Here is a 12101-nt window from a genome sequence, read left to right on the forward strand (position 1 = left end):
TGGCAACTTTTATATTTTACCACAATTTTAAAAATTAACATGATATACCAAAACCATTGAATTGCACTCTTTGAGTGAATTGTGTGGTATGTGAATTATATATCAATAATCTGTTTTGTTTTGTTTTGTTTTTGAGACAGAGTCTTGCTCTGTTGCCCAGGCTGGAGTGCAATGGCACAATCTCAGCTCACTGCAACCTCTGCCTCCCGGGTTCAAGCAATACTCCTGCCTCAGCCTCCTGAGTAGCTGAGATTATAGGCATGCATCACCACAGCCTGCTAATATTTGTTTTTTGTTTTGTTTTGTTTTTGAGACAGAGTCTCACTCTGTCACCCATGCAGGAGTGCAGTGGCATGATCTTAGCTCACTACAACCTCCGCCTCCTGTGTTCAGGCGATTCTCCTGCTTCAGCCTCCCAAGTAGCTGGCACTATAGGCGCCCGCCACCACACCTGGCTAATTTTTCGCATTTTTAGTAGAGATAGCGTTTCACCGTGTTAGCCAGGATGGTCTCAATCTCCTGTCCTCGTGATCCACCCGCCTCGGCCTCCCAAAGTGTTGGGATTACAGGCATGAGCCACCGTGCCCGGCCAATAATACTCATATTTTTATTAGAGGAGGGATTTCGCCATGTTGGCCCGGCTGGCCTCGAATGCCTGACCTCTGGTCAATAATCTATTTTCTTAAAAAGATTCATGGTGAAGATATGGAGAAATCGGAACCCCCATTCACTACTGGTGAAGATGTAAAATGGGGCAACTACTTTGGAAAATAGTCTGGCAATTTCTTGAAAGGCTTATCATAGAGTTACCATATAATCCAACAATTCCACTCCTAGGTATACACCTAAGAGAAATAAAAACCAAATGTCCACAGAAAAACGTGTTCACAAATGTTCATAACAGCATTATACACAATAGCCCAAAATTGGAAACAACCCAGATGTTCAACAATGGATGAATGGATAAAGAAAATGTCGTATAGCCATACAATGAGATGTTATTCAGCAATAAAAAGGGATGAAGTAATGACACATGTTACAACAAAAACCTTGAAAACATAGTAAGTGAAAGAAGTCAGTCAAAAAAGACCACATATGTGACTGCATTTATATGATATGTCTAGAGTAGACAAATCTATAGAGGCAAAAAGTGGATTATTAATGCCTAGGGCTGGGGTGATGGGGAGAATGGAACGTGATGGCTAAAGGGCATGGGGTTTCTTAGCCAGACACAGTGGCTCACACCTGTAATCTCAGCATTTTGGGAGGCTGAGGCAGGAAGATGGCTTGAGCCCAGGAGTTCAAGACTAGCCTGGGCAACATAGTGACACCCAGTCTCAACAAAAAAGAATAAATATTGTTTTAAAGAAAAAATAATAAAGTCAAAAAAGTGAAAAAATAATAAAAGGGCATGGGGTTTCTTTTCAGGGTGATTTTTTAAAGTTCTGAATTTTTTTTTTTTTTTTTTTTTTTTTTTTTGAGACAGGGTCTCACTCTGTCACCCGGGCTGGTGTGCAGTGGCATCATCACAGCTCACTACAGCCTTGACTTTCTGGGCTTAAGCGAGCCTCCCACCTCAACCTCCCAAGTAGCTGGGACTACAGGTACTGGGACTCCCGAGTAGCTGGGACTATAGTTTATGCACAGAATTTGAGCCTCCCTCTCTGTGGCTCTTATTTTGATAGGATTTCCTCCCATTATTTCCACCTGCTGGGGTTGCCCTGAACAATTCAAGCTAGTAAGACTGCGGGGTTTGGGTTTTTGTTGTTTTGTTTTTGTTGTTGTTGTTGTCGTTTTAAGAGATAAGATCTCGGGCACAGTGGTTCATGCCTGTAATCCCAGCACTTTGGGAGGCTGAAACGGGCGGATCACCTGAGGTCAGGAGTTCAAGACCAGCCCGGGCAACATGGTGAAACCCTGTCTCCACTAAAAATAGCTGTAGTCTCAGCTACTCAAGAGACCGAGGCAGGAGAATCACTTGAACCCGGAAGGCAGAGGTTGCTGTGAGCTGAGATCACGCCACTGTACTCCAGCCTGAGCAACAGAGTGAAACTCTGTCTCAAAAAAAAAAAAAAAAAAAAAAAGAGATGAGGTCTTACTGTGTTGCCTAGGTTGGAATACAGTGGGTATTCACAGGCACAATCTTAGTGCTCTACAGCCTTGAACTCCTGTGCTCAGGGTTTCCTCACACGTCAGCCTTCTGAGTAGGTGGGACTACAGGCGCACACCACTACCCCCAGCTTTGTTTTAACCACTCACTTTGCAGACTTTGGACTTCCCTTAGACTAAAAGCTGTAAAAACACAGGAAACCCATTCAGTCCTCTTCTCTTCCAGGTATCCACCTCTGTGCAGTATATTCCTCCTGTTGTTTGCTAATGCCTTCAGGTAGTTTTTGTTTGTTCTTTAATATTTTGCTCTGAGTCTATCATTCTTATTTACAGAAGACTTGGTGTGATGGGAATTACTCAGCCATAATTGGAAATGGAACTTCCTCCTGTGTTTTTTGACATATTCCCATCATTTTGCTGGGGTGTTGGGGGTGGCAGGGGACTTCCTTAATTTCTATCACAACAGGATATTTTAAGCTTAGCTTATACTTTCCCTGTTCCAGCCCTAAAGTCATCCATTTCTCTAAGAAGCTGTTTCTTTGTTGTGAGGAATAATATTTAGAAACCAAGATCTTGGTACCAAGCCTGCTCATTGTTACATTGTGTTATTGCTTCTAAGCCTTCAACACACAGAGGCCAAACCTCTAGCTCTATCTCTACAGATGTATATGAAATTATGGGTTTATACTGATGCCTCTAACACCAGTTCTACCCATCTAAGATTCCTTTGTATTCCCTAATTCATATTTAAATCTACTTTTTTCCTACAGTGAGAACTCTAGCTTCCACATTCTTTTATATGTCATTTGCTTAATTCTATAATATGCACAATATAATGTCATAATTGCTATTCCCATACCACTTCTCCTTCAGTACAGTTTTGTTGTTCATTTGTAACATGAGTTAATTTCTGTTTTCATTCAGTTTAGGGTCTCCTCCAATCTTGGGGATTTCGTTTATTGAATTTATCATTTTATTTCCAAATATTCTATTTTCAGGCCAGGTATGGTGGCTCACACCTGTAATCCCAGCGATTTGGGAGGCTGGGTCAGGAAGATCACTTGAGCTCAAGATTTTGAGACCAGCCTGGGACACATAGTTCCTGTTTCTGCAAAAGAAAAAAAAAGAAAAGGAAAAAAAAGTATATATATGTTCTATTTGGAAAACTGCTGAATCTTTTGTTGTAATAGCTTTATTGAGATATAATTCATATACCATATGACTCACCCATTTAAAGCATACAAGTCAACAATTTTTAATACTCACAGAATTGTGCAACCATAGCCACAATTAATTTTAGAACTTTCCACTCGGGCGCAGTGGCTCCTGCCTGTAATCCCAGAACTTTGGGAGGCCAACTTGGGCAGATCACCTGAGGTCAGGAGTTCAAGACCAGCCTGGCAAACATGGTGAAACTCCATCTCTACAAAAATACAAAAATTAGCCGGGTATGATGGTGGGTGCCTGTAATCCTACCTACTCGGGAGGCTGAGGCAGGAGAATCGCTTTAACCGGGGAGGTGGAGGTTGTAGTGAGCCGAGATCACGCCATTGCACTCTAGCCTGGGCGACAGAGTGGGACTCCATCTCAAAAAGAAAAAAAAAGGAAAAAAAAGAAACCTCAGCAGAGGAGGAAAAACTGTAAAAAAAAGAAAAAAAAAGAATTTTGTGCATAGAAATTGAAAATTTGGAAATGAAAATTTCAGACTAAAAATTAAAATGTCAAAGAAATCAAGTATTACAGCTCTTTTAGAATCTGTCTAGCAGGTTTTCCAGTTTTTACCAGAAAACTCTCCAAAAAAAATTTTTTTTAAATAGTCCGGGCATAGTGGCTGACACTTGTAATCCCAACAGCTGGGGAGGCCAAGGCCAGAGGATTGCTTGAACCCAGGAATTTGAGACCAGCCTGGGAGATCCTGTCTCTACAAAAAAAAAAAAAAAAAAAAAAAAATCCTGTCTTTACAAAAAAAAAAAAAAAACACAAAAAATTAGTCAGGTAAGGTGGCATGTACTTGTAAGTCCTAGCTAATTGGGAGGCTGAGGTGGGAGGATTGCTGAGCCCAGGAGGTTGAGGCTGCAGTGAGCCATGTTCATGGCACAGCATTCCAGCCTGGGCGACAGAGTGAGACTTTGTCTCAAAAAAATAAATAAGGGCTGGGCACAGTGGCTGTAATCCCAGCACTTTGGGAGGCCAAGGAGGGCAGATCACTTGAGGTCAGGAGTTTGAGACCAGCCTGGCCAACATGATGAAACCCCGTCCCTACTAAAAATACAAAAATTAACTGGGCATGGTGGTGTGCACCTGTAATCCCAGCTACTCAGGAGGCTGAGGCAGGAGAATTGCTTGAACCCAGGAGGCAGAGGTTGCAGTCAGCCGAGATTGTGCCACTGCACTCCAGCCCAGCCTGGGGGACAGAGCGAGACTCCATCTCAAATAAATAAATAAATAAATAAGGCCAGGTGAGGTGGTTCACGTCTGTAATCCCAGCACTTTGGGAGGCCGAGGCAGGAGGATCACTTGGGCCCAGGGGTTTTATTTATTGTTTTAATTTAATTTAATTAATTTATTTATTTTTGTCATGGAGTCTCCTCTGTTGCCCAGGCTGGAGTGCAGTGGCACCATCTAGGCTCACTACAACCTTTGCCTCCCAGGCTCAAGTGATTCTGTTGCCTCAGCCTCCTGAGTAGCTGGGACTGCAGGTGTGCACTGCCACACTTGGCTAGTTTTTGTATTTTTAGTAGAGACGGGGTTTCGCCAATGTTGCCCAGGCTGGTCTCTCCTGGCCTTAAGTGATCTGCCCACCTCAGCCTCCCAAAATGCTGGGATTAAAGGCTTGAGCCACAGCACCCGGCCTGAGCCCAGAGGTTCTAGACCAGCCTAAGCAACATAGCAAAACCTCATCTCTCTCTCTCTCTCTCTATCTCTCCATATACATATATATATATTTGGCCAGGGGTGGTGGCGCTTGCCTATAATCCCAGCTACTTGGGAGACCGAGGTGGGAGAATCACTTGAAACTAGGATGTGGAGGTTGCAGTGAGCCGAGATCGTGCCTCTACACTTTAGCCTGTGCAACAAAGCGAGACTCCATCTCAAAAAAAAAAGATAACCTGACACTGGAAAAGTCTGGCAGATACCACCTTAACCTAATGATCAAGGCTAACATCACTAGTAATGGGGAAATCAAAATTGTGTACCACCTGACAGGATGCAATGAGAGCACAGCATCCCTTTCATGCTATTCCTGCTAAAGATAATACATTTCCTAAATCTAATCATGAGGAAACATCAGACAAGTCCAAATTGAGCAACATTTTGCAGATTAACTGTCCTATGATCATCAAAAGTGTCAAGGTTATGAAAGCCAAAGAAAGAATATTTCCCTGACTGAAGGATACTAAAACGATGCAGTAACTGCTAAGCATTACGTCTAATTGGATCGTTTATGCATAAAAGACATTATTGGGATAAATGGTGAAATTTTATCAGCTGCTGAGGATTAATTTCCTGATACTGATTATTGTATTATGGTTACAAAATGTATGTTGTCTATATGGTTATGTATGTGTGTTTGGAGAAAATACACACTAAAGTATTTGGGGGTGATAAAACTTGTCAGGTTGTCAACTTACTTGCAAATAGTTCATGAAGAAATAATACTTTTGTACTTTAAAAAACAATTCTGGGCCGGGAGCGGTGGCTCACGCCTGTAATCCCAGCACTTTGGGAGGCCGAGGCGGGCAGATTGCCTGAGCTCAGGAGTTCACGACCAGCCTGGGCAACATGGTGAAACCCCGTCTCTACTAAAATACAAAAAAATTAGCCAGATGTGGCAGCATGCACCTGTAATCCCAGCTACTCAGGAGGCTGAGGCAGGAGAATTGCTTGAACCCGGGAGGTGGAGGTTGCAGTGAGCCAAGATCACTGCACTCCAGCCTGGGCGACAGAGCAAGACGTCATCTCAAAAAAAAAAAAAAAAAAAAAAAAACCACTGTAAATTTAAAATAATTTAAACGTTTTAAAAGTGAATTTTTTGGCCGGGCGCAGTGGCTCATGCCTGTAATCCTAGCACTTTGGGAGGCCGAGGTGGGCAGATCACCTGAGGTCAGTAGTTCAAGACCAGCCTAGCCAACATGACAAAACCCTATCCCTACTAAAAATACAAAAAGTAGCTGGGCGTGGTGGCGGGAGCCTATAATCCCAGCTACTTGGGAGGCTGAGGCAGGAGAATTGCTTGAACCCAGGAGGTGGAGGTTGCATTAAGCTAAGATTGTGCCACTTCACTCCAGCCTGGGCGAAAGAGCAAAACTCCGTCTCAAAAAATAAAATAAATAAATAAAAATAAAAGTGAATTTTTTTTCCAGATAGCCACTTCAATTTTGATTACTCTTATCCTGGAGCTGCTAAACATTGATTGATATATTTTATATCCATTTGTATTGTATATAATTTGCTTATTTGGGAATTCTTCTTCTACTTCTTAACATTTATTTCCTCAATGAGATTTTTTTTTTTTTTCAGACAGAGTCTCGCTCTGTCGCCCAGGCTGGAGTGCAGTGATGCGATCTTGGCCACTGCAACCTCCGTCTCACAGGTTCAAGCGATTGTCCTGCCTCAGCCTCCCAAGTAGCTGGGATTACAGGCATGTACCACCACACCTGGCTAATTTTTGTGTTTTTAGTAGAGACAGGGTTTCACCATGTTGGCCAGGCTGGTCTCGAACTCCTGACCTCAAGCAATCCACCTGCCTCGGCCTCCCAGAGTGCTGGGATTACAGGCGTGAGTCACCACGCCTGGCCTTTTTTTGAGACGGAGTCTCACTGTCACTCAGGCTGGAGTGCAGTGGCATGATCTTGGCTTACTGCAACCTCTGCCTCCCAGGTTGAAGCAACCTTTTCCTGCCTTGGCCTCCCGAGTAGCTGGGATTATAGGTGCGCTCCACCATGCCCAGCTAATTTTTGTATTTTTAGTAAAGACGGGATTTCGCCATGTTGCCCAGGCTGGTCTCAAACTCCTGACCTCAAATGATCTGCCTGCCTCGGCCTCCCAAAGTGCTGGGATTACAGGCATGACCTACCGCGCGCGGCCCTCATTGAGATTTTTAAACACCCAAAGAATACAGATTATGCTTTTGTTTCTCTTGTATTAATATTCCTTTGTGGTCTCAAGTAGCCACTCTTAGCCACTTGTAAACACTAAAGGGTTTGGAGCATATGAATAATCTGACTAGCTCAGTTGCCGCTTTCAATTTAAGCCCATGGAAAAACCGTTTAAATCATCTCTCTTAAGTCATATGATGGATCTGTGGACTACATCTGTGCTGATTGCTCTTTCATACCAATCAGAGGCCCCTGGGATTCATAGGAATACGTGTCTCCATGGAAAAATGAGTCACTCCACCAACGCACAGCTGGACTCTCACACTCAGAGCACAATAGAAATGTGGAAATCTAAGTGAAGCACAAGGAATCTGTAACTGAACAAGAGTTTACACTCTTCCTGTTCTGTTAGGTTGTGAAATGGAAACACCGTTTCCTGGGAAAAGGGCCCGATTCCACAAATGAAATGGTTTTGCTTTAATATGCACAGCTGCTAAACACTTACTGCGTTTACTGAAAGTGGCTTGTTTGAAAGGTCTGGTCTTGGTTCCAACTGGAAAGTTGAAAGGAAGGGGCTCTTCTCTTGTGCAACAAAATGGGTTTAACAGAAACAGTCTCTTTGAACACCAGTTCTGAATTGGTTCAAGTGAGAGAAAGGGAAAAGGGTCATGCACATTATTTGCCACACATTGTGTATCAAACATTTTGATATGTCCCTTTACAGATGTGAACACATTTCATCCTTAAAACAACCTTAGTATTTTTTATTATGGGAAACTTCAGGCGGGGCTTGGTGGCTCACGTCTGTAATCCCAGCACTTTGGGAGGCTGAGGCGGGCAGATCACTTGAGGTAAGGAGTTGGAGACCAGCCTGGCCAACATGGTGAAACTCTGTCTCTAATAAAAATACAAAAATAAGCCAGGCGTGGTGGTGGGTGCCTGTAAACCTAGCTACTCGGGAGGCTGTGGCAGGAGAATCGCTTGAACCCAGGTGTCGGAGGTTGCAGTGAGCCGAGATCGTGCCACTGCACTCCAGCCTGGGAGACAGAGCAAGACCCTGTCTCAAAAAATACAATACAATACAATACAATGGTGTAGTATTGGCATATAACCTAATGCACATCCTCTCATATACTTTAAATCATCTCTAGCTTACTTAGGCCTAATACGATGCCCACACATCACTTCATTTTTGTGGATTCAACACAGTACTTGGCAAATTCATATTTTGCTTTTTGGAATTTTGTGGAATTTTTTTCCTAATAATTTCTATCCACAGTTGATTGAATCCATGGGTGTGGAACCTAAGGATACAGAAGGCAGAGACGGGATAATGAATCCCTATGTACATATCACCCAGCTTCAACCATAATCAACATAGTCCAGCTTGTTTCATTTATATCCCATCTACTTCCGCCAGAATTATTGTGAATCAAATCTTAGATGTGATATCATATCATCTGTAAATACTTCAGTATATATCTCAAAAATGTACGAATTTTTTAAAAACATAACCACAATGCTGCTATCATACTTAATTTTTTTTTTTTTTTTTGAGATAGGGTCTCACTCTGTCGCTCAGGCTGGAGTGCAGTGGCACAAGCCCAGCTCATTGCAGCCTCGACCTCCCAGGCTCAAGCCATTCTCCCGCCTCAAAAAAAAATAAATAAATAAATACAAAGATTAGTGAGTGGGTTGAGTTGTTACTTTGATATAATAGAGTTCCCCACAATTTTCTGCCTAATAGTTTTAGCGGGCATTAATGATCATTAGCTCATTTTTTCACTAGAGGCTACAAAATAGTGACATTCTAAATCCATCATTCCTTCTTTATTTATGAGCTGAAATTATTTTATAAATAAGTGCTTTCCTTCACCCAGCCGCTATTTGGTTACACAGAGGTACAATCCAAACAGAAAAGGTAAGATTTTTTTTTTTTTTTGGAACAGAGTTTCACTCTTGTCCACCAGGCAAGAGTGCAATGGAGAGATCTCGGCTCACTGCAACCTCTGCCTCCTGGGCTCAAGTGATTCTCCTGCCTCAGTCTCCCGAATAGCTAGGATTACAGGTGTGCACAAGCACGCCCGGCTAATTTTGGTATTTTTAGTAGACACGAGGCTTCACCATGTTGGCCAGGCTGGTCTTGAACTCCTGACCTCAAGTGATCCTCTTGCCTCGGCCTCCCAAAGTGTTAGGATTACAGGCGTGAGCTACTTCATCCGGCCAGAAAAGGTAGGATTAATGCTTCATTGATTCTCTTTATTTGCCAATTTGTTTGTTTGTTTGAGACAGAGTCTTCCTCTGTCACCCAGGCTGGAATACAGTGGCGTGATCTCAGCTCACTGCAACCTCTACCTCCCGGGTTCAAGTGATTCTCCTGCCTCAGCCTCCCAAGTAGCTGGGACTACAGGCATGCGCCACCACACCCGGCTAGTTTTTGTATTTTTTGGTAGAGACAGGGTTTCACCATGTTGGCCAGGCTGATCTTGAACTCCTGACCTCAAATGATCCACCTGCCTTGGCCTCCCAAAGTGCTGGAATTACAGGCGTGAGCCACTGCACCCAGCCAAAATTGTAATATTTTAGACTCCTCCTTCTCCTTCAGTATCTACATGTACTCATTCATCAAGCCCTGATGGTTTTCATGCTATAGTGCTCACCCATCAGTCCTCTCTCTGTGCCCCATAATGCTCTAGTTCAAATGATCATCTTCCCCTGCTGGGACTATTGCAGTAGTCTCCTGTTAGATCTCCTTTTTTCTAGTCCCAGCACCTTCCAAACTATCATTTACAGTTTTTCAAATCAATTTTCATTCTAAAATGCATTATGAATTGGAAGGAAAAGTTTGGAGACACAGAGACAAACTAGGAAAGTACAGTAACAGCCATCAGCTGGTAACAACAGGATCAGACAGACAGTCACAGAAATGGGAATTACAGGGGAGTGATAATGAAGGAAGGAAGGCAGGATTTGGGATTTCATTTGCTTTAGTAGATGAGAGAAAGAGAGGAGATAAATATAATTCTAAGGTTGGAGTCTCTGGTGTTTGATAGGACGGTCCCACCATCAACAGAAATAAGCCAAGAAGCATTCTAGTTTTTGAGGAAAGATATTTGGTTTAGGCTGGGCATGGTGGCTCACGCCTGTAATCCCAGCACTTTGGAAGGCTGAGGTGGGTGGATTACGAGGTCAGGAGTTCGAGACCAGCCTGACCAACATGGTGAAACCCCGTCTCTACTAAAAATACAAAAATTAGCCAGACGTGGTCATGCGCACCTGTAATCCCAGCTACTCGGGAGGCTTAAGCAGGAGAATTGCTTGAACCCAGGGGGCAGAGGTTGCAGTGAGCCGAGATTGTGCCACTGTATTCCAGCCTGGGTGACAGAGCAAGACTCCGTCTAAAAACAAAAATTAGCCTGTTGTGACCAGTAGTCCAAGCTACTTGGGAGGCTGAGGAAGGAGGATGGCTAGAGACCAGTAGTTTGAGGTTGCAGTGAGCCATGATTGTGCCATTGCACAACAGCTTGGGCAACAGGGAGACTGTCTCTTAAAAAAACAAAAAAATGGAAACAACTCAAACGTCCATCAGCTGATGAATGGATAAACACCATGGGGCATATTTATACAATGGAATATAGCCATAAAGAGGAATGAAGTATTGATACATGCTACACATAGATCAACCTTGAAAACATGCTAAGTAAAAGAAGCGAGACACAAAAGGCTACAAATTGTATGATTCCATTCATATGAAGTGTTCAGAACAGGAAAATCTATAGAGACTTAAAACTTACTGGTTGCTAGGGGACGGGGAAGAGAGGAGTGGGGAGTGACAGCTAATGGGTATGGGGTAACAGTGGTGAATTTCACCTGAGCCCTGTGCTCTTGGAAAACATCCAAGGTTAAAGGAATCCCCTATGTTTTTGTTTACTGCCAAGAACCACCCTTCCCCATGTGACTCGCAGATGCCCCCCATTGTTTACCTGTGACAGGAACAGACACAGAACTTCAAATTCTTATTCTCTGCCTCATGAATGACCAGCTAAACTGGTTTTCCCAACACTGATCATGATGAACAAAATGCTCATTAAACAAATTTTGTTGGTTCAGCGTGGTGGCTCACACCTGTAATCTCAGCACTTTGGGAGGCCAACGTGGGCAGATCACCTGAGGTCAGGAGTTCAAGGCCAGCCTGGCCAACATAGTGAAACCCGTTTCTACAAAAATACAAAAATTAGCCAGGCATGATGGCGTGTGTCTGTAATCCCAGCTACTCAGGAGGCTGAGGTGGGAGAATCACTTGAACCCGGGAGGCGGAGGTTGCAGTGAGCCGAGATCACGCCATTGTACTCCAGCCTGGGTGACAGAGTGAGACTCCGTCTCAAAAATAAATAAATAAATAAAAGGCTGGGCTCGGTGGCTTAAGCCTGTAATCTGAAGTTGGGACTTCGAGACCAGGCTGACCAACATGGAGAAACCCTGTCTCTACTAAAAAATACAAAAAATTAGCTGGGCATGGTGGCGCATTCCTGTAATCCCAGCTACTCGGGAGGCTGAGGCAGGAGAATCTCTTAAATCTGGGAGGCGGAGGTTGCTATGAGCCAAGATAGCGCCAGTGCACTCCAACCTGGACAACAAGAGCGAAACTCCGTTTCAAAAAAAAAAAAACAACACATTTTGTTTAAGCTTTTCTTCTTCCTCCAGGCCCTGAACTCTGGCCCACCCTCACTGGGCCTGAGCCAGCACACAATCCCTCCTGAGGATACCCTAACCTCAGGGTAAAACATTCTCTGATCTATTCTCTCATCAGGCCACTTTCCTCCTATTCTCTACACCTGGTTCTTTCTAGCTTTGTTTACTCCTCTCTATAAAAGGAAAAAGGTCTGGCCCTTA

The 12101-nt window shown here is 43.5% G+C and overlaps 1 non-coding gene across 1 annotated transcript; it reads left to right on the forward strand.

Moving 5' to 3' along the window:
- Window positions 1-3841: 3841 nt before the first annotated feature.
- On the forward strand, window positions 3842-3903 carry LOC112437629 (U7 small nuclear RNA). The gene has a single exon (XR_003026191.1). It is a non-coding gene; the product is annotated as a U7 small nuclear RNA (small nuclear RNA).
- Window positions 3904-12101: the final 8198 nt, after the last annotated feature.

The sequence above is a fragment of the Pan paniscus genome, chromosome 19 (assembly GCF_029289425.2).
Source record: "Pan paniscus chromosome 19, NHGRI_mPanPan1-v2.0_pri, whole genome shotgun sequence".
Classification (NCBI taxonomy): Eukaryota; Metazoa; Chordata; class Mammalia; order Primates; family Hominidae; genus Pan; species Pan paniscus.